Below are 23,205 nucleotides of genomic sequence, written 5' to 3'. Positions count from 1 at the left end.
GGGCCGCCGTCCACCCGCAGCGCCCAGCCCGGGCCGCGGGGACTCCCGGGGCCGCCTCCCTCCTGCCCCCCGCGTCGCTCTCACCCTCCGCCCGGCCCCCCCGGGCGCGGAGGCCCCGACCCCGACCCTGTCCTGGCTGGGGCCTCCCCGGGAGGGAGCAGCGTGCTCACGGAGAGCCGAGGAAGGCCCGGGTGGGGGCGAGGCGGCGGGGGGGTAAACCCCGCGTTTATCCCACCTCGGGTGCTTATTTTTCTTCCTTCAACAACAACTCATTTATCAAGATAACCGAGGGAGAGAAAAGGAGCCCCTGCCCCGCACGCACACCTCCTACCCAGCCCCCCGCGCCGCAGGTCCTAAATAAATCCACTTTGCGCTGAGATCCCTTCCAGATGGCCGGGGCCGCCCCACGTAGCCCGCCCGGGCCCTGGCGATCCCATCGGCGGCGAGGAAGGCGGCCGGCCCGGAGGCCTCCCCGGCCCGCCGAGGGCAGTCCGGCAAGGCGCTGCCCCGCAGCCGGCTCTCGCCATCCCGCAGGGCCGCGAAGGGAGAGCGCAGCCTCTGCGGGACGGAGCCGTCCGGCCGAGCCCCCCCGCACCCCCTCCGCCGTTCCCGGGGCCGTGAGCTAATGAGCGGTGCGTGACTGTCAGAGGGTTTCACTCAGCCCATTCAACCGAAACAGCCGGGCCGCTTCTCCCGCCGCCCGGGGGGACCCCTCGGCGCCCCCGGGGAGACGCTCCCCTCCCGCGGGGCCGGGAGGCATCGGCGCGGGGGGTAAGCTCCTGCCCTCTCCTTTTTTTTTTTTGTTTTCGGCGGGGGTTCACTTCCAGCAGCCAAGCGGCTGCCACGACCCAGAAAAGCGGCGGCTGTTCCCCAGCGGAGCGAAAGCAAGCCCCGGGGTCCCTCCGGGCCTGTAAACAAGAGGTAGGGCCGAGGGTGCCCCAGCACCTCCTGGGATGTAGGTGGAAGGACTGGTAGTGCGTAGTTTCTAAAATAAAAAAGACATTCCGCCCCCTTCTCCCCTCTCCCCCCCCCCCCAAGAAAAAAAGAGACACCCAACAACAAACCCCAAGCCCCCCAAACAACTCCAAAAGTAAAGGAAACTCTCGGAGCGCGGAGCCCGCGCCCCGGGAGCAGCGTCCGGGCCCCTCTGGGCCGCCGCCGCCCCGCAGCCCTCACCGCGACCGCACGGCTCGGGCCGCTCCGCGGGCACCGTGCAGCCTCCCGGTGGGAAGTGACTTTTGGGTATTTTTTCCTAAAATATTTTTCCTCCCCGTTTGTGGCACCGCACTGAACTGGCCTTCCGGGAAAAAAATGCGGCAACGAGTTCGGGGGTGAACAGCAGCGCTACCCACCCCTGTTTTCGTTTTCCTTGAATCGTGGCTCTCCCGGATTTCCTCCGCTGCTGCCCAGTTTTTCTCGTTCCTGATTGTATCGAGACCAGGGACGGTGTTATCGATACGACCTATTATATATGGCGACTTTTTTTTTTTTTTTTTAAGGGTGGTGGTGGTTATATATAGACATTTATTTTTAAAGATGTCGTAGTGTGAGTTCCTATTCGCTTTCCGCCAGAAACCGACCCAGCGGCAATAAAATCGCTTTTCGCTGCCTGCTACCGTGGCTCCTGCTTCCATCCTGGCTCGCTGCAGCGGGACTTGGGAGCCACCGGCTACGAGCTATAACCGAGGTGGGTACGGGATTTCCGTAGGGCAGAGCCTCCTCCTTCCCAGCCGCGTTTTGCAGCTCTGTGTGGCGGTGTCATCGCAGGGCGCTCGTCTTCGTGTCAAAGAACCAAGTCCGAAAAACTATTCGGAACGCGAAATCGGTATTTCAACGCAGAAACTCCTCAAATGACACCGTTGCCTGAACCACGGTTCATCTATTACTATTCGTACTGGGCGGTAACTTTATTAAAACCTACCAAAAAAAAAAAAAAAAAAAAAAAAAAAAAAAAGACCAGAAAGTGCCTTCCTGCGTGATTTTAAGGCCAGTTATAATAAGGTGCGGGGGGGAAAGTCAACTAAAAACGGATGTTACTTAAACCTTGGCACTTCCTTTTCCCTTGCCATTCAGAACGCTTAATTAAATTAAGTCCGGTGCCTCGGCAGTACGCCCCTCTCTACCTGCCTGCCTGTCTGCTGCCGGCCCGGCCGGCGCTCCCCTGCCTCCCGCGGCGGGGCCGGGGTCGGGGCCGTGCCCCGAGGGCTCTGCGGCCGTTCCCGGGGAGCGGAAGGGCCCTGGGCCGCCTCCGCTCCCCGCCAGCCTCACCCGCCGCCGCCGCTGCCCGCGCAGCCAGGTGTATTTCCACGGACCGAGGACTTCTCCAGCCCGACCCGCGGGTCAGTTCACGCAGGGATCGGGGCTCCTCCCCGCCAGGAATTTCGCGTGGAGGACATCGACCGCGCACCCCGGCAGGCCCCCGCCGCCTGGCCCCGCACCAACGCGCCCGCGGGCGTGCGGGGGGTACCCGCACCCGAGCCGCCGCGGAGCTGCAAACTGAAAGTAAACCCGGAGACCCCGCGATCCCCCTCCGCCTCCCCGGGGCCCCGCCGCCCCGTTCCCGCCGACGGCAGCGGGCGGGGCGGGCCGGGGGAGCCACTCACCTACCGCAGTCGGCTGCTCCTCCCGGGGCAAAGCCGAGGCGGCGGCCGCGGCACCTTCACGGAGACATTAGATCCACAGCGGGGGCGCTCAGCGGGGCCGGGGCCCGGCGGCGGCCGGCATGTTGCGGAGAGCTGGGCGGCGGCTGGGAGCTCTGGCTGCGGCGGTCCCGGGGCCCCGGCATAGACCGCCGCCACCCGCCCGCAGCCTCCCGCCTTCGACCCCGGCGAGGCTCGGCGAGAGTCTGAGCCGCCCCCTGCCCGGTCCATCACATTTCAGCGGTGAGTGGCGTGGAGCGCTGTCCCCGCCCGCCCGCCCGCCGCCGGCCCACCCCGCGGCGCGCACAGCCCCGCGCTCGGGGCCGCGCCGCTCCGCTCCGCCCCGACGGGACGGGACGGGACCGCCCCCGGCCCCGGCCCGCCCCGCCGCGCCGGCCCCACTGTTTACTTGTGTTTGGGTAGCAACTGGGTTTTAAAGGGGCAGGATGCCCCCCCTTTCTCCCCTCTCACTCCCCCCCCCCCCCCCCCCCCCCGCCCCGCGTCACCTAAGGTGACTTTTCCCTCCGAGAGCGGCCCGCCGCCCCCCGCCCCGCTGCCGGCCGCGGCCGCGGGGATTTGAGCGCTCCCTGCGCCTCACCGTCCGTCGTGCCCCGGCCAGAGCGACACTCACCTTAAACACCTAACGTAACCCCCAACCCCAAAGCGTGGGGGTTTTATGGGCGCCCATGTCTCCGAGGGGACACGTAGGTGCAGGTAGCTCTCACGTCCGAACGGCTCCGCGGCCGTCGGGTCGGGTAGCCCCGTGGACCGACACTGCAGCCGTTCGGCTCTTCCCTTTAACTGATATTTAGGCGCCTAAAGGCAGATTCAAAAAGAGAAGGGAAGCGGCGGTAGCCCCATGAGCAGTGACGAGGCACACAGTCCCTACCTGGAACAGACAAATAGTTTCGAGAGCAGTTTCGATTTATTACCGGGGAATTTACTGCTAAATGGGGCCTCTGTGACCTTTTTCAAATTTCTCGATTAAAGCACTGTATTCATTTTCGTCGTTAGCTGCAATATGGTAGGTCGCATAGAGCAATATGGGTTGAATTTTTATTTGTAACGTTATCTTGTTCTGTGCATTACTTAAATCACATGTATGGGGAATTTATTCTATAGTCTAGACTGGAGATCGGAGGTAGGCTTTGAGAAGTATTAAAAGATGTCGGAAGAAATGGCATTTAAAAACAGCTTTGAAAAATTTTCAAGGTAGACTCTGTGCCAGTTAATTCGAGCCCGCGAAAGAAAAGAGGACAGAAGTGGCGGCTGCATCGGGATTTTCTTTTCCTCCTTTTAGCATATAGTAGAAAAAAATTAATCAAAGAGAAGGAACAGGAGACGGCAGAGGAAGGTCTGAGGTGTGCCCTCCCAGGACAGGGCAGCCGAGGCTGGCGCTCGTTGCAGCGGGCGGCTGCCGCCGGCCGCTCGGGCTGTTTTTCGTTTCTTTTCCTAAAATCCTGCTTCGAAAATGCCCTATTTTAACTCTCAGCCACCCTAAATAAATAGTATTTCGTCTCCTGGGCGGTGAGGACACCGAGGTTCCCAGTTCCGGGAGAAGGAGCGATCCCCCGGGCCGGGTGCGAGGTGGGTGCGGGCGGCCGCGGGAGCCTGCGCGGGGCCAGGGCTCGCCGGCCGCGGGCGGGCTGGGGGGCTGCGGGACGGCGCAGTGCGGGGCACCCGCCTGCCCTCGTTGTTTTGCTTTCCCGAGCGAAGCCGGTTGCCTCAAGAACGAAGTGGAAAGGGGACTTTACAGTCGAATTTTCCGCCCCGCACTGCTGGCTTGCGGGTGCCGAGGAAGAACCCCCCGGACACAAGGATTTGAGGGATCTGTTTCGGGAGAACCATAATTTCTTGCCCTTTACAGTAAGGAAAAATAAGCCGCACTTGCTGAGGATTTTTTTTTTTTTTTTAAAGAAAACCAACCACAAGTAAACCCAAATTAAAAACAAAACAAAACAGAACAAAACAAAAACAAAACCAAAAACAACCAACCAAACCCAACTCAAAACCAACAACAATCTCCCCAAAACCCAAACCGACCAGGTAACGAAAAAGGCTCAAAGCGGAGGGAACCGGGGAGGGGAACGGAGCGGTGCAGGGTCGCCGCCCAAGCTGTTTGCTCCCCGGCCGCCCCTGGTACATTCCGGCTACGCTCTCCCGCTACCGGCAGCGCGGCGGCAGCCCCGCACGTCTGCGCCCAGTGACCCCGGCTCGCCGCCGCCCGGCCCGGCCCAACCGGCAGGTGCGCGGCGAGACCCGGCCGGTACCGCCGGGGCGCGGGGTCGCTCGGACGTCGGGGTGAGCTCCGCGGCAGCGGACACCCGTCCAGCAGGGGTGACACCCAGGGGGCCGCAGGTCACAGGGTCTCGCCGGAGCCCTGCGCTTCCGCGTCACCTTTCCGCGTCCACCCCGGGCGGGCCCCTCCCGCCCCCACCGGCCTTCCCGCTGCACGGGGCCGCCACCGACGGCCACCCCGCGGCCTGCGGAGTACGGGCGTTTCTGCTCTGGGCAGGTGCCCTGCTCCGGCGGGGCAGAGCCTGCCGCCCCGCTGTGCCCTGGACGGCCGCGGGGCCCGGCCGGGAGAGCGGCGGGGGCGGGGGGGGCGCGGAGCTCCGCGTCGGGCACCGCCGGCGGCCCGCGGTGCTGCAGCGCCCCCTGGAGGCCGGCGTGGCGCCCTACCCGCTCCGCCCGCAGCCGGCTCCGACACCGCTCCGCACCCGCGGGGTGCGTTCGGGCGGGGGTCCCGGCGGCACCCGGCGCGGAGCCTTCCCCGCACCGCCTGGCAGACGGCGGCCGCGGTGTCCCGACGTGGGGGGGAGGCAGCGGCGCCCTCCGCGGGGGCCCCGGTGCGCACCCCGCGCCGCCGACTCCCATCCGTGCGTCCCGCCGGTGCCGACACCGCCGCGGCCACCTCAGCTTCTCCCCGCTCTGTGTCCTCGCCCCCGCCCCCCGCCCCAAATACATCCGGAGCGCTGGACTCCGTCCAGGGGAGCAGGGAGATAGGCACTGTTTGTTCTCCCTGCGAGGAACAGATTAAAGCAGTTCCTCCGCTGGCAGGGCAGCCCGGGGCAAACCTTGACCACCCGCCCCGTTGTGAGCAAAGAAATGCACCCGGGGAAGCGGAGGGGGAACGGGACCGCTGCTCGGCGGCAAGCGAGGCCCCGCGGCGGGGTTGGCCGGCCTTCCCGCGGAGCACCGTGCGCGGCTGCGGTGCGCGACGCACGCACGAAGCGGCTCAGACCTTTGCAAACCGCTGCTGTCAGCAGTGGGCGGCTGCGGTCGCTGGGGGACTCACACCCCCTTAGAATGACTTGGGGGGGGGGGAGGAAGGTGGGGGGCGAATCTCAGAGCCCAGAGCCCCAGCCAAAGGAAAAAGGGGCGGCCGGGAGCGGAGACGGCGCGGCCGGTGTTCCCGCAGCACCGACCCGCGGGGGTACCCGGGCCGGCTCCGGCTCCCGGCTGGGGCTCTGCAGAGGGAAAGGGCCGGGAGCGCAGTCCCCGGAGAAGGGCACCCCCGCACCCGGGCTAGGGAGGTGCCCCGACGGCTCCCGACGCCGCGGGCTCGGGGGGCGCGGCCGGTGCGCGCAGGGCAGAGGCGCCGCTCGGCAGCGAGCGTACGGGCGGGCCGCGTCCCGGCCCCGGGCTGCCGCCCGCCGACAGACAGGCCGGTGCTGCGAACGACTCGGGCTACACACCGAGGACTTATTTAATTTTATTTTTCCTTAAGGAAAACAGTGACTGCCAGTCGACCCGGCATCTGATTCCGCTGGTGTTTCTTGGTGACTAAATCATCACCTACTTCACTCCGATTTAATGGGGTGGGATTTTTTTTGTTTTGTTTTTAATGTACCAGTCAGGAGATGCCAAGGTTTGACAAGCAGGCGGAGGCGGCCGGAGGCGAGGCGCTGGGCAGGCTCCGGGGGACACCCGCCGATGCAACTCCCACTCAGCCTCTCCCTTTCCCCACCTCAGACTCGGATCCCCGTAAAACAACGCCGCGATTAATTTCCATAAAAGAAGAAAGCAATTAAGCACACAACGACCTCAGCGGGACGGATCTCGTCCGCGTCTCCCACAGCCGCGCAGCCCCCGTCACCCCCTCGCCCGCGGCCCCTGCCCGCGGTCCCCGGCCGCGGGGCTCCCCGCGGGCGGCACCGCCGGCTGCCCGCCCCGACGCCTCCCCGACGGGCACCACCACCGCAGCCAGCCCGACGGGTGCTTCCTCCTCGCCTTCCCCTCGGTAGGGAGCATCGAGCCCCGGCGGGCTCTTCAGCCGCCGCCGTGCCCGGGCCCCCCCCCCTCCCGGGAGCTCCCGGCCCCACGTCGGGAGACCGCGGGGCTCACGGACACACCGGGAGAGGTGTCAAACCGCCCTTGGCCGAGGCCAGCTTTGCCGTGGGTGCACGGCGGTGGGGGCCCCTCGCCCCGCGGAGCTTGCGCGCTGCGGTGCAACCGCACGGTGCGGACAGAGCCAGGGAGGATGCGGAGGCGGTCGCCGGCCCCGCGGGGACCGGGCGCGGCCGCCGCCCGCTGCGGTGCCGCCGCCTTGCCCCGACTGCGGTCCCCGAGCCCGGGAGAGCCGGGTCGGCCCCGCGGGTCTCCGTGGAGCAAAGGCTCCGTGGCGGGGGCACGGGCTGGCACAGCCGGCCGGCGCCGGCGGGGATGCTCTGCCCCGGCCCTGAGAACGGGGGTGTCCATCTCCGGCCGGGAGAACCTCTCTCCTTGCAGATGTCCTGCCCCGAGGCGAGCCCACCCAGCACACCCCAAAGCTGGCGGCTCTCTCCTGCTCCTACCAGCCTGCTGCTTGCTGAGCTCCCCAGGGAAAAGGGGGAGAAAAGCCTCGATAAATGGATTTTTCTAGTCTAAAGCATTCTTTCCCCCGCCATCAGCAATGAGATGTTTTTGTGGTGCCTGAAACGAGCAGTTGTCAAGACATAAAGAAATACAACGTGCCGTACCTTATTATAGTTTGGTTTAAGCAACCATTTGGCTAAAGTCTTTCCTGCCGTCAGCACTGAAACACTGAGCAGGGCTACTGCCTACAGCCACGGCTGGAAGCATAGACACCCATCCCACACAAAGTGGGCCCCTTCCTTGTCTCTCCATACCCCTCTGAGCTGAGCCTAGGGACTGCAGAGGGTCGCCCCCTTCCCCCCCCCCCACGCCCCCCCCGGCTGGCAGGCTTGGCTTACTCTCTGGTGGTAGCATTTTACCTCGCTTGGCAGACGTGCCAAGTAACAGCCCGCAAGGTGGAGGTCCGTGGGGCTTCAGGGCCGCCTGCTTGCTGCACAGACGTGGGCTTGTACGCTTCGCTCCTGGGGAAAGGGGGATTTCAGGCACTGATGAAGTTCTGCAGCTGCCTCAGACTGGAAGGATCCCGAAGTTTGCAATCTTGGAGCCAACTGTAAGGGGGGGAAATCTAACAGAAATATTGTATAAAAGCAATAAATTGGTTTAAGAAATGCAGTTGTACGTTTGGTTGCATGCCTCGTAACTCACCTAGGACATGAGAACTCCAAGGCAGCAGAGAACAGGGCCCATACATCTTGTCCTGTGGCGTATACTAAATAACTCCATTTCCTTTTAAGAACTTTTATATCCCAGTGAATAACTTGATTTTCACAAATAAAATTAATACTATAGGGTGAAAGTCAGCAAACAATAGAAAAGCTCAGAGGCTTTTTTCCAGTTGTAAACATGCAGAATCCATATGGTCATTAGATACATCTGTGGGTTAAGCACTGATTTGTTTATGCAAGCCTGATGCTTATGATACTCCTAAACTGGGACTATTCTGTTGAATATATGTACACTGTAATCCCCTTTTACCTACCCTCCGCATGTGTGTTTCCTGTTTTCAGCAGCATGCATTCTTGATGTGTAAACTGTGGCGAAGGATATGTTATAAACCAGGATACTACAGAGCATTTCAGATATTTTCAGAGCATTACAAGCACGGTGCAAGCATATGCAAATCATCACTTACAGATGTGCACAATGTCTGTATTAATCTCTGCGTGTTTTTTCAGTTGTTTGTGGCATCTAATTCAAAGAAGAGGACAATAATGGATATTACGAAAAAGTACCAATTGTTCCAAGGCAGACTCACCCCTGGGATGCCCAGGCAAACCTTACTGATGGAACCCTGCACTTCTTAATAAAATCAGGGTCTTTTAAAGTTAAGATATTGAAGATTCCTGAAATACGAAGAAATCGAGGGAAAACTTACCATGGTAAGGCGTTTGAAAACTCTTAACGGTAATGCCAAGGCTGAACATTACCCGGTATCTCTATTTGGTATAATCCAATAAAGCACTTAAGCACATACTTAAGTTCATCACTACCCAGGGAAGTACCTAAGCAGGTCCTTTAATTTCTTTATATGCCAAAGCCACCTGCTGAGCGTGTGTTCTACCACTGGTTTAAAAGATCTCCTCAATCAGGGCCATTATTTTCAGAGTACCTTATAAAAATAAACAAGTGAATACAAGCTTATAAAAATTCCAAGGGCAGTTACCATTCTAGGCAAGATTTTGCATCATGTGTGCTTTCATGTCCTTTTCCATGAGTTAAATTGTTGGCACTCACTCATCTGTTATCACCACCTTGTTTCTGCCTTAGGTGCTGGTGTTCCCCTCAGCTTCTCCTGCTGCCACCTCGTAGCACCGCTGTGTGCACCTTCTGTTGGGTTGCTCCAACGTGAAACTTGTGGACATTGTGGTGATACACTTTGGAGACTTTTCAGAGCAGAGCAGAACATTTTGGATCTAGCTTGTGACATGGAAAAAAGAGCCCTTTTTTTGGGCTCTTTTGAGAGCCCCAAACACATGAACTCTACACAACCACTGTGGAGAAATATCAGGACAAGATCACTCTGGAGCACAGAAAGGCTGCACAGTAAAAGCAATGGCTAGGAACAGGAACGGATCAGTTCAAGAATCTATCTGAGCTGGGCAGGGACTAGTCAGAAGACTTTCTGGTGAAGAATTTTCTTGATCTTGCCTCCCCTTCCCCTCCCCTTCCTTCCCCTCTCTTGAAGTTGAGACCCAGCAGTGGATTTGCACCTTCTTTGCTCAGGGACTCCTGTTTTCTGTTCCCGTGGTGATGCAGGTCCCTGATCAGAGGATTGGCATTCCATTTGCTCTCCTTAGTTCCCCTTCATAGACACTTCACAAGCATTCGAGGGACCTGCACACGCTGGTAGATGGTAAGATGAAAACTAGTGAATGGCTATTTCCCCTGTTTCATCCATACTAGATGGCATGGTCCATCTCATAAAGAGTATCAATGATTATTGCAGATCTGCCTTGTTTGCATTAACTATTTCATTGATTTGACCTGCTTACCCATGATAGGCTGATGAAAATTATTAGTTGGTTATGCTATTCTTTCAAATGCCCCTTTGGGAACTGTTTCCAAGAAAAATACAAACCCCATTCATTTCAACAGCAGAACTCATTTTAGCACCCGAGAAGTGCTGAAAGCCGAGGACATCACACTGCAGCAGAAACAGAACTGCCTTGAGGCCCCTTATTTTCAGCTTTTCAGATCAGTGGAGAAGGGAAAGAGATACTGTCAGCTACACTACAAATGTTCAAGCGTAATATGTATTCCCTTTTTCCACTTCATTTGTCCTGATCATTACTGGTTGTTCAAATGTAACCAGGAGCTTTTGAATTTCACTGTTATCCTGAGTCTGCCTGTCTCTGAACTGCTGGATGGAACCCACCTGTGGAGATGCAGCACTCTGCTGTTTCAGGGGGCTGGGTTTGCATGGAAGGGAGCAGCAGAGACCCTGGGACAAGGCACACTTTGGAATGACAACCTTCCTGGCTGTGATGGAAGCAAGGATCAATGGGGCCTGCAAGAAGAGGGGCTTTCAGGGAGCTTATGACAGTGCCTATGGAGAGTTCAAGGCCAGGCTGGATGGGGCTTTGAGTGCCCTGGTCTAGTGGGTGGTGTCCCTGCCCGTGGCAGGGGGGTTGCAACTGATGATCTTTAAGGTTCCTTCCAACCCAAACCATTCCATGATTCTGTGATTAACAGAAATACTCAGGACAGAGAAATGAAAGCTGATTATATTAAGTGAAAAAATATTTTCTAAATCCAAGAAAGGCCCCAAGAGAAGACTCATGAAGCCACCTGAAAGGATTAATGAACAAAATGTATCTTGTGCTTGAACTCTTTGTGAAACCTGAAAACAGAGAAGTCTCCATGACTTTGGCCAGAGGTGGCATGGTAAGAATTTCTGTTGGGAAAGAGAATCAAGCAAATATAATACAGTGTGTTTATTTCAGTGGGAGCTGGTATTAGAGTCAGTCTGTGGCCACAGCAGCGTTGCTGACACTCCTGAGATCTGAAAAGGAGACCACCGATAAAGGTCATTAGCTAAGGTTAAGCAGGGTTAACCCTGACCTTTCTCCAGTCTCCAAGCAGACAGGTCTTGAGGAAATACAAAGCCACAGTTATTAAAGAACCTTAAACAACTACAATAACAGAGTGAAGTCAAAACTGCAGATCTGTTCTATTCAAAGCATAATATTTATAGATGACAGATCCTGAAAAGCAGCAGAACTGGTTTAAGGACCAACCCTGTACCTAGATAGTGGAGGCACACTTGAAAGCATTGTGTATTTTGAACCACAGTGAGAAGTGAATTTAATTTTCTCAGAAAGAGTATTTTCATTCCTAGAGCTTGGTAATTCCTATGTGCTTGGTAAAGAATATTAGAAATACTCAACTTTCTGTTAGAGTTACAGGTGGAGCCTGAAATGCTAAAAGGCTGTTCAAAGCATCACTTAAGTCTGATCTAGCTCAGCATTAGTCTAATGTTATCTTTTCCCCACTCAATGGTTTCAAGAAGATGTATAAAACCAGACCAGAGCTGATGTTTACTTTTGCAGCTAATGGTTCCTCAAATCTACAAGAACTTCTAAGGAGTAGATAAAAGCAGCTGCAAAAGTGATCTAGAAATAAACATCCAGAAGAAAACATAACTGCAATCAAAGTTCCAGCTGTTCTCATCTTAATTCTTATCAGTATTCTTTTTAATCAGGCACATTTTGAAGTCAAAGGCTTATTTCCAACAGCTTTTGTCCATACATATATATATGTGTGTGTGTAAGTCCCTTGAAATATTACAGAAGTTCTGTTTCACATCAAAATAGTGTACATTGTCACTGAAATTATTAATTTTCTTTTCCTCATCCCCCATGTTCTCTCCGGGCCCCTCTTTTGCATCTGGCATGTGTACTGATACTCAAGATGACAAATACTGATAACTGTGAAGCTGCAATGCTGCATACTTCCATAACACAAAGCTTAGCCAAAGTTAGTCACTGATTTATGTCCCGCATTCTGCTCAACGGCGCAAGGGCTTCTTTTTTCTAATTCCATACCTTTAATCCTTGCCACCTTCAACCTAGTGTGTGTCAAATTTCCATCTTATTGTTGCAGCTGTGGTTTCTTAAAACTAAAGTACGCTTCTTGAAAGCAGTGACACATTCTTAAGTTTATTCACAGATTTAAATACTCAGTTGTTCAAAACTGCCCAAACTCATTAAAATGCAATGGTGTGGGGTGGTTTTTTTTGCCATATTAAATGGTTGATACAGAGGCTTTAAAAAACAAATGAGGGATGTTGGGATGACTATTTTTATTCAGCGCAAATCTGTCAAAAGTGTGGTAACTTAGGCAGAGATCATAAGTCTAGGGTTCTCTTTAGCAAAGAGGTTATTTACAAAATACGCAAGGCAGAAAAAGCTCCCCCCCACATAAAAAGCCTTCTGCAGGTGTACAGATGAAAGGAAACAAACTCTGCACCATCGAAGTATGATAACTTCGGATGACTTCATGACCCACAGTAGGAGACAGCCCACAAAGCAGACTGATTTCAGAAGAATCTGTATGCTTACAAAAAGCAAAAGGTAAGTATTTTTATCACTACCTTCACTGTTTTAAGAGAATATCGAGCTTTCCTGTGCTCTCCCATGGAAAATGGACAGGAGGCAAGATGCTGTAAATATTCCTCCACGAGCTTGCAAGCAAGTCTTCCACATTACCCTCCCAACGCCTCCGACAGCTGTCTGTGCAGGATTACTTTTCCTGTAGGTGAGCTGGTGAAAAGGACCATACCTTTACTTCAGCCACTTCAGTTCAAAATCTGGGGCAGTAACTCAAACCCGCTTTTATAATCTTTAAAAGCTAAGAGGTTAGTGTGTTCCACCAGAGCAGCTGAGACATGTCCCATTCCAGGAAAAGGCCAAGAAAATAGCTGAGAGCAGTAACAACTTAAACCGCTGCAAAAAATCTGCCAGAGGACATCTGTCAAAGCCCAAAGAGTTCCAGTTATGTATGATTTCATTTGATCCCAGAGGCTAAATAATGTACAGGAAAGATTTAATAATGTTATGCAGATTATGTGCGGAAATGTAAAAGGAACCGAATACAATGCCAGTTTGAAAGATCTTCATGTGCTCATAGCACTATTATTGCTGCACAGTCAGAAAACACAGCTTGAGCAACAGACTATGATAATAAAATTAAAAATTGGAATTGCTAGAATATTTACTCAGGTGAGACTATTTGATTTTAAAAAGATGACTTAATATTTTCCCTCTGCCAGGAAATTATCAGTGGAGAGAGCCCCGTTTCTGTTTCCACCACATCAGTTCCATTTCCATGTGAAACTCTGATAGTGAAAACATGGTAACCAAGGATCACTGCTCACAACATTTCCAAATGCCAGTACAAAGGAGACTTCAGCTACTAAAAGAAGAACAAAACCGAGTGGTCCTCAGCTATATCTGCTTGCAAGCTTGAATCAGGGCGTCTGACCGAACTAGAATTGCTGAACTACAGGTACTGTCCCTTTTGCCAAGTCACTTCCAGAAACAGTAATTTCTGGCAGAAAGTGGGAAGAGGTAGCTGGAAGGGTGGTGTGAACACCCACCACAGGATCTGCCAAATGGTACCTCTCAAATCTTCCAGTAGGGAAATGCTCCAATGCCATGTGACACTATTTAAATACTGGCAAAGGAGGGGTTATTAAACAGGATTCTTAGCCAGGGTGGCCATGGGCTTCATTGTTAAAAAAACAACCTGAAAGCAGAAGCAAATGGATCCTATCTGGTAATACCTAAAAACGTTTGTGCAGACTCTCACAAAGGAAGCAAGCATAATGTTTCCTAGATTTCTTGAGGCTGGCACTTGTGGTGGTCTTTCTCTGGCTGGTACTTTTATCTCCCTTGGGACAGCATTTATAGTTTTAGCAGCTGAAACCTTATGCTCACCAGTTTTTCTTTCAGTGGAAGGATCTAAGACTTTTCCTTCCAAGGTTGGGTCTTTATTTGCAGGGAGTTCCAGCAGGTTTCTTCGGTTTCTCATTTCCTTTTGCTATTTCTGCTCTCATCTGTTTTGCAAATGGCCACCATAATGTTAAGCTTATCTAATGGCCAGGCCTCCAGCTGGAAGAATGCCAGCAGCTTTCTGAAAATCAGTCATCTGAAAGCATTCAGAGGAGATGGCCATCACCTTCTCCCTGAACCTCAAACATAAAACTTCCCTGATAAGCACGTACTCCAATGCCATGAAAAGCAAGAGGTTACTCTTAAATTCAGATATCACTTTAACCAGCTTCCTTCAGTGACACTCAGATACTCTGCTGAATAAATCTCATTCTACAAATAATAAATTCTTTTTTTCAGTGTTTGGAAAAAATACTGGTTGTACATACACACAATAAAGAGTGCATGTCCCCATAATGGCTTCACTGTGAACGCAGGTTTTGTTCTACAGTTGGCTTCTCCTCATTTTATTAATTGAGATCCTTCTCTCCCTCACTGGCAGGGTCCATCTGCTCCCAGCTTTTGACATGAGGCGTGGCCATGGCAGTTCCTCCCATCGATGAGACTTAGGGCCTTTGCCACAATTCCTGCTGAGAAAAGTGGGAAGGCCAGAATAATTTTATTTTCCTTGGTAAGGGGAATTGTGTGAAAATGCAAGATTTGTTGCAGGTCTTTATGTGCAGACACACACAGAGGACAAAAATCTCATGAATTTTGCTATTGACTCAGTGAATTCTGGATTTTATTCAAAAGGAGGAATTCAGTAGGAGTACTGGGTCTCCAATTTAGAAACTTGAGAAGAAGCCTAAAAAACTGCCCAAGGTCTGCACGCTGGGGACACAACATATAGCAATAAAGATTGATGCTAAGCGCTAACAAGCTTAACCTTGTAAAAAGATAAACAGAAGTTGGTCGTCATAACATTTATTTAGTTAAGACCTGAGAAGGAAGAACCGAGACCAGCTCCTATACATCCTATAAGAGAACAAACTCCGTAGGAACGGCATCTGTGTGGAAAAATCATCTGTCATTTGGACTTCTATTTCCCCCAAAGAGCAGGAATTCTGACCTTGTGGAAGACAGAACAAACGGGCCCAAAGCAAGAAACTGCAGCATGAAGACACCTACACAACAAGAGACTACCCTCTGGAGTAACCTTATTTTGGAAAGGGGGTTGACAGCAGGAAGAGAGCTGAGCTGGCCTCAGCTACATCTGTCCAAGGGGTTGGTTCATCCGTCACCGAGAGAGAGACCTCCTGAGAGCCTGCTGGGAAAACAGTGTTTCCCAGCTTCCAGGGATCCCACTGCCTCAGCACTGTGGGATCCGCTACTGACCGTGGCAGGAAGGCTGCTGAGTCAGCCACTGAGCATCAGTCAAACACTTCCCACTCTGACATACCAGAGGACGCAGGAAGCAGAGAGGCAGGAATGCACAAGGAAACTAGAGAAGGTATCACAGTACGCAAGGTAAACGCCTTTCTGGAAAAGAAAAAAGTCATAGGCTTAATACTGTTTTACTAGACTATGTAGTACAGCTTAGCTTATTTATTTTGAGTAAGTAAGAACATATTTAGGAGGAAGCTACATTTAAGTGACTTTAGTCAAAAATTAAGCTTAAAACAACAGATATATAGGTATAAAGTGGCTCAGCTCTAGGGGTGACCACTGGTAACTTATACCGGCTGCAGCTCTGTCTCAGCACAGTCAGTTGTTGATGAAACAAACTTTCTTAAGGCTAAGGAATCCGAATAACAGAAATGAGGCTCCCTCCAGCTTCTAACTTGCGCGATAAGGTCGTGTGCTAGCCTTCCTGTCCTAGAACTAAGACAAATAAACAAAAATAGAATTTCTGGAATCCATTGCATTTTTGAGGGGTATTATTTAAAAATTAGACTGCAAGAGATCATTACCACTTTAGTACAGATTTCCTAGAAGCAAAGCAAGTTTGGGGAAAACCTCTCAAACAATCCCCCTTACTGTAAGACACCTGTTCTCCTTAAAACACGTTTTTTTAGTGGAAGTCACCCCAGCTGAATTAAATTTCTTTCCCTTGGGCCTGCATTTTCTTTAGCCAACACAACAGCTGCACCATGTGGAGATGAGCCACGAGAAGTGTAACAACACATGTTTGTGATTGCTGTATCAGCTTTGGCAGATTTAAGTGCAGAGGTCTTTAGCTGCCTTCTATTAGAGAGCCAGCTTTACAATATACACAACATCTTGCAAAGTAGTAGCAATAATATATATAGTTTTATGTATTTCTTGTACATGCTGGTACAGTAAAACCAGAAAGGAACTAACTATTACTGATAGCTATAAATATGGTATTAAGCACAAACATTTTCTTTTGCATGTAAAAGCAGGAACAGAACAGGAGGATGGGTTAACTACAATAAAATCCCTTGAGACCCCTGTGGTAGCTGTTATCCAGTCCTGCAGAGACGCTCAACCATTCAGAATGTGCAGTAACCCTGTTATTTCAAAGCTGCAGTAAATTTAATCTCTCCAAGAAATTGCTGAATTCCTGGAAAATAATGCATAATCTTGGTTCAGCGTGCTTTTTTTTTTTTTTTTTCTTATTTCAGGAACAGGTGCCAAAAACTGGTCTTGTGGAGCCTAATTCAATATACTTTAGAACACAGTTTTAAAGTCTGCTCTTGAGGCATTTAATTAAGAGCTGTTGAGTATCCCACACCCGTCAAAATGAGGTACTTGTTTTTGAAAGACTATTTTAAAAGGTCAAGATAAATGCCAATAATACAGCAGAGAATCAAGCATTTGTGTTTATAATGTGTTGTTCCTGTTACTTTATGCATAAGTACTGCTGTATGTATTTGAGGGTATTCTAACACAGTTGTGTGACTTTAATCTTCCTACACATTTTCTCACTTAAAATTGCTATGCCGTTGCATATTGTAAAATATGCAATGCGTATTATAAGCTGACATTGTAATGCATTATACATTAATATGCAAGGCATATTATACAACATTGCATAAGTGTCCCTGGGACTCTGAACAGCAAATTTTCCCACTGTCTGAAATTTCAGATGATTAGTATCTATCCCACAATAAGGGGACCACTTCTCCACTGTTTATCATTTCTGACTGCATTGTTTCTTATCAAATAAACCTATGACATATTATTAAGAGGTTATGTCAAATAAATGGTAGCGTCTAATGCGATCTGCCTCCAATTTTGACCTTTCCTCCATCCTTCTGGGAGATGAATTGGGCCAAGGATGGAAACACCAGTCAAGTAAAAATCTGCATTTATATTCACAGTCCCATGAACAAACTAGACAGGGCTCTCCTTTGAGAACTGATCCCCGAAGTAGTATATTTGAAAGAAAGACTCTGTTGACGTTAACAGATTTTGGATCAGGTCCTAGAGACATTCTGCCTAGTTTGAACTGCATAGAGCAGGGATTTACTATCTATTAATCTTACTGAACGAGAGACGCAGTATATATTAAAACATGTTTAGCTTTCTTCTTCTTCTTCATTGCTTTCTGTTTTCATTGCTTTACGTAGTATTCAAATTAGCACATTCATTTAAAAATTAGCTTTAAGGAATTTAAACTGTGTATTGTTAATCCGGTAAGAGCAGCTTAATACCACCAGTGTAACAAATCAGATCATGGAACTACAGAAGAGCTCAAGGATGAAGCAATAAAAGTTGTGTATCGGCCAGTTCAAGGTTACACAAAAACATTAAGCTCTCTCTTGTTTAGAAGACATTGAAATGTGATATATGAACACAAAAGAAGTAATGTCTTTAAATCTTAAAACGATTAGCAGTTTTACTCTGTAGGGATCTATGGGAGGAGATGGACTCCACCCTGAGGAAGATAAAAGACCTCAGTTTTCTCAACTGGAAGGAGTGATTCATTTTAGGTGGAAGTGGTATGCATGTGATATTCCTCATGTGGTAAATTAACTGTTTCCATTAAGAAAGCTCCTAGCATATGGAATTGCTCTATTTTCCTCTGCTCTGCAGAGAAAATTATATCACAAGAACATTTTCTTTTTGCTAAACCCAGCTTGGGTAAAAATGGGCAGTGTTGATGGCTGTTGATACTCTTTTTTGTTATTAAAGAAATCCATTACTCTTCCACTGGTTTTCTGCTTGCACCTAAGAAAATTCATTTTCAGTGAAGGAATAGTAGAAAAAGCTTAGGTCTCAAATTTATTTGGGTTCATAAGCTCTCTAGATAGGAACGTGCTATATGTTTCGCTGTGTTTTTATAGCCTGACATATTTACACTCAGTCACTTCAAAGTTTTGTTTTCAGCAGAAAGTTCCCTTGCTCGTTAGTGACAGCAGTTTAAGTACTCATTCTGGCGAGCAATGAGGATACCATAAAACTGTCCCCTACTGAACCAAACCGAACCTGATTAGAGGAGGCTCAAATCAGTGCATCGCATAAAGCCAGTTCCGTGAAACTTTATTATTTGCTGCTTTGCTCTTTCTTTAGTACACGGGCTGCTGTGAGGAAGGCTTCCTGCTGCTTTTAAGAGCAGAATGGGAATGTAAGTGCAAAGCTTAATCTTCTTCTTGTTTTGGATATATTTCTACTTTCCATGGGATCTTATCTTGTAATCAGAACCATTACTTCACAGTCAGTCATGAAATGGCTGTTACGCCACTGAACTTTTTTTGTGAAGTTTTAAGACTAGAACTGTATTTAGGTCTTTTTTTTTTTTTTTTTTTTTTTTAAGTGTGACTGTACATGTTATATGAGTAGCTTATTCGGACTTGAATTATGATCTTCTGGCATGTTTTGATTGGGAAAGGTTGGAAAAAAATAGGAAACTGAAATTTTTGTGGTTTCTGGATTTTAAAGCATTTAGAATAAGTGATTCTTCCACAAACAAAACATTTGCTTCGTAATATCTATGAAGCAAGCTGGAGATGCACTTCAGAAATAAATAGGAAGGGTTTTATTTAAAAAAAAAAAAAAGCCCTGTAACTGAATAAGCTGTAAGCATCTCATGGCATTGCTTTTGTAGCGCTCAGTATTCACAATCTGCTTTCCTGTTGCAATGGGTTCTCCTTATTTGTCATTTGTTATTCTCTACTTGTGCATCCCACCTTTTTTTACTTCTCTTCAAGCACTTCTGTGAAAGGCCCACAAGGGCAAGGAAGCCTCCTTTCTTTAGAGCTGAAAGAATGGGTCTTGTTAGCCTCTTGAAACAATTGTCCCTAAAAATAAAAAAAATATTCTAATCTTCCCTAAACACTTCTGTTGTGTATTCCTCAAACTCTCAGCTCAGGAGCTACAGGAAGATGGGAGAAAAATGCAGCCTCCATTGTGGTGGAAGCCTTGGGCATCAAGCTGTATATATTTAGGCAGCTTCATGTAGCACTTGCTTCATAAAGTAATGATGATCCAGTCATTCTTTAGTTATTGATACCAGTTTCCATTCCGAATGCAGGTATGAAGCCTTGATTTATTAAGTTATTTATTTATTCTCCAGGATGTGAGCACACCTCTTTGCAGACTGGAGAACAGATGGTTGCCCACCGAAAGCAGGGGAATATTTTTATGTAGAAAGGAATCCAGAGTAACCCTGAGTATTACCACAACAACAGTAATTGTTTTACAAACCAAAATGAATTTTTTTTTTTTTCAAGGTGATGGTAATCCATAGATCCCACAAGCACAATCAATGCAGCTGTAGTACAAACTGGAATATCTTCTGTGGTTAACTGTAAATAGCAGCTCTGTATCCATGGTTTATTTTTACCATAGTGTGCTATAATAGGAAAAATAGCAAATGGTAAGTCTATATATAGCCTGTTACTAAGACTGTGAGTGAAATGGTTAGTCAACAGAAAAATCCTATCCTAATCAACAAATGTCTTTAGGTCTAGTAATAATATTTTGGATACCAAAATGATGTATACGAGGTAGTGAGAGGAACTGCAGCACTGCAGCTAAGATTTTACTATTGCAGGTTTTTACTGCTCTTTTTAATGTATTTGTGAATCATGCTGATTTTAATACAGTGGCTATGGATGGCAGAATCTGTACCTATATTTCCTGACTATTTATTCTCTGCATCTTTCTTTTACTGGACCAGAAAAAAGTCAATTTCCTTTTATGTGACACTAATTAACCACTAAGTTGTCAATAGTTCAGGAAATGAAATAAATTTTAAAAATTATTCTTTATTCCTGAGCTTGATTAAGAACTCACTTTGAAAAAAATTTAAATTTTAGTCCAAACGAGAATATGCTGTTCTTTTATTTATGACTATTTTATGACTGACAGGGTTAGGAAAGTATATAACAAATTCTTAGATAAGCCTTCAAGGTTACTTTGCATTAGACATGATAGGTGGGAAAAAATATAGGCAGAAGTCACTTTTTCTTATCTTCTGTATAAACAAGCTGGTATTTCATTCAAGGCCTTTTCTTTAACTTTCAGCATACCAGATGGCTATCAGGCAGTCACAGGGAGAGACATGCAAACATGTTGTTGTTGACTATTTGTCTACAGAATTTATGAATCGGTTTCTAAGGAAATCAGGCTCCTGCATTCATTCCGTCTCTGGGCTTGCCTGCCCTTCCTTGCCTTTCTCCTCTTCGCAATCATTTGTGACTTAGCTAGCCAATATTAATCATTTTTTTTATGAAAAGCTGGAGGTCTGCAATTATAGTAAGTTGATGGCTAGGAGGGAAAGGAGGAGAGAATGCCCTGTTTGTGAGGCTCTCCACCCCACGGCAAGGGAAAAGTAAGGGAAACTCTGTCCCTAGGTGCTGGGTTTGGGACCATGCTGTGGACTGACCTGTGCTCTTCTCCTCTGAGCTAAAAACCTCCTGTGAGCTAAACGGCAGGTTGTGGTACAGACACAGGATACTCATAACTCCATGGGTAACACCAGGGTGGTCCAAGGCACGGTGAGATACCAGTGATTGTGGAAGGATTGTGGAGAGCACAGAACTGCGGGTGTGCTTGGGGAGGGTCTATGCAGGCAGTAAGGATATTTTGGGTTTTGGCACGCCGAGGGGGTGAATGGAGGAACTTTGGACCGACACAGAGGACCCTGCGAAAGAACTTGGGGGCTGCTGTGGTGAGAGGGTAGAAAGCACATGGGGAAAAGAGCTATGCTGTGGAAAGCACCACAGACATGATGAAGGACTAGGGGTATTTAGTCTGGAGAATGTAAGGTGTTTGTGACATATGGAAAACATGTACTATTAATTCTGCTGTTTTCTAGTAGTGCCGTGTATTACTTACAACACACGTTGTTTAAATAAGCCTGATCGAATACCTTCTGAAGTAAATGCTGCTTTTATTTGCTACCAAAGGAACTAGATAAGGTCCCTACTATAACATACATAATTTATTTGCATGATGTTTATGAGTGACTTTGAAGTATATATTTGGAATTTAAATCTTAATTAGTAATACCTGTTAGAAACTCAGCCACGAGCTTCTCAAGTAATTTTTATCCTTCTCAGTTTATTACGAATTATGTGCTATGGAGGCAGGATTGACATCTTGGGACTTTTTGGTTCATATATTTATAGGGGCTTGTGAATCGTCTTAGTTTGTGGTTATACAGCACTTAATACTTGTCCATGCCATCATGATTCCTGATTCCATTGCAGTATAAGTAATTACAATATACATTATTTTATCTGTTTACAAAACTACATTATAATATAAAATAATTATAGTACTTAAAAACTAAGTATGGTCTTCATCTACCCTTTGGTCTAAGGAATTGCATTTGATGTTGATGCAGAGAAGGGAGTCCTAATGCAGCTGATAAATTGGTGAACTGGATGAAATACTTTAGAAGAAAAAGGGTAATTCAGTTAGGTTTCTCCTATATTTTTAAGATCAGGCTACATTAAACCCTTTCTTACTCACCTGTCTTCTTAGCAGTGTTATATAATTCCCCTGTTGGAAGAAATCATGGGAATACCCATGTAGATTGTCTGCAACTTCCTCATCTCCATGTTGTCTAGACACCAGCAGTAGCATATTCATGCCTCCAGAAAATCTAGACTTCCCTCGACTGGAAAGCCTGAATGACGCAGCAGAACAGAGGAGTCTGTTTTCCCTTTCAAAGTTCCTTCTTTGCTGGTGGCTAGGTACAGCATTGCAATGAATACCAAATCAGTGCTATATTTCACAGCACGGATCCTAAATTCCTGGTGCAGGGGAAAGGTGAGATGGTGTTACTTATTCCAATGTCATCGATTAAAAATCCGTTTGCAATGGTAAGAGATTAATAAAGTAATCTTGAAAAACACTACCGTATATATCTTGTCTTCTTATTGATATTTTATTTTCAGCATAAATGTACTTAGAAAGCATTCTGGCAGTTGAATAAGGCACAACTGAAACTTCTGTGAGAAAGGCATGGAATTAGTCCATATTTTTTGGCACTGTCTGCCTTGCTAGGTTATAAAGCCAGGTAACGTAACTTTTTCTGTTTCAGGCATCTTGGGTTTTTTCCCACTCTTCTGTCTTCACTGGCAATGTTGAAGGACATTCCTGTCCCCTTCCTCAATTATCGGGTCGTCAGGGTATTTTCTGGGAGTGAGGACTGTGGTATTAAATTTTTTTGAATGAGAGAGCCAGTATCTAAATCTGCTATTCTTGGACAAATCTTCTTTAGACTTGTTCTTTGTCAACTGTTGTTAAAGGGGGATGGAAGAGTGGCAGATTAGACTGTTTAGCCTAACATTTTCCAGAGAAAGAAATATATGTATGAATGGGGAGAGGTAGCACTTATTGGCTCCCTTCCTTTGTCTTGCTGTTACAATGATACTAGAATGCCTGTATTTTCTCTAAGACAGACTTTCCTTGCTTGAATGTATAGTTTATCACAGTTTTGACTGAAGAGGGGGAGCTGGAAAAAACCTGCCTCCTCTGAAATAACCCGGACAAAATACTTCCTTAAAATTTTGTGTTAAATGATGTGGAGACAGTCTTTACATTCCAGGGGTATCACAGCGAAGTAGGGATGTCAGGCTTCCCTTCATTAAGTGGAATTGGTGAAATGTAAATAAAAATTGGTCAGTGGGTACAGGCAAATACCTTGTAAAGCAATGTTGGCATCTTCTACCAGACTGACCTCTCTTGTCCTAGAACTGGGAGATGGGAAGTGTTGCGGGGCTCCTCCATGCCACTTTCTAATGCACTCATACCACACTGCATCTGAGGTATTTGCTGGATCCTTCTCCTGGGTTGTTTTT

Source organism: Numenius arquata, chromosome 3 (assembly GCF_964106895.1).
Source record: "Numenius arquata chromosome 3, bNumArq3.hap1.1, whole genome shotgun sequence".
Taxonomy (NCBI): domain Eukaryota; kingdom Metazoa; phylum Chordata; class Aves; order Charadriiformes; family Scolopacidae; genus Numenius; species Numenius arquata.
The sequence above is the reverse complement of the archived record's forward strand: the minus strand, read 5'-3'. Positions refer to the sequence as shown.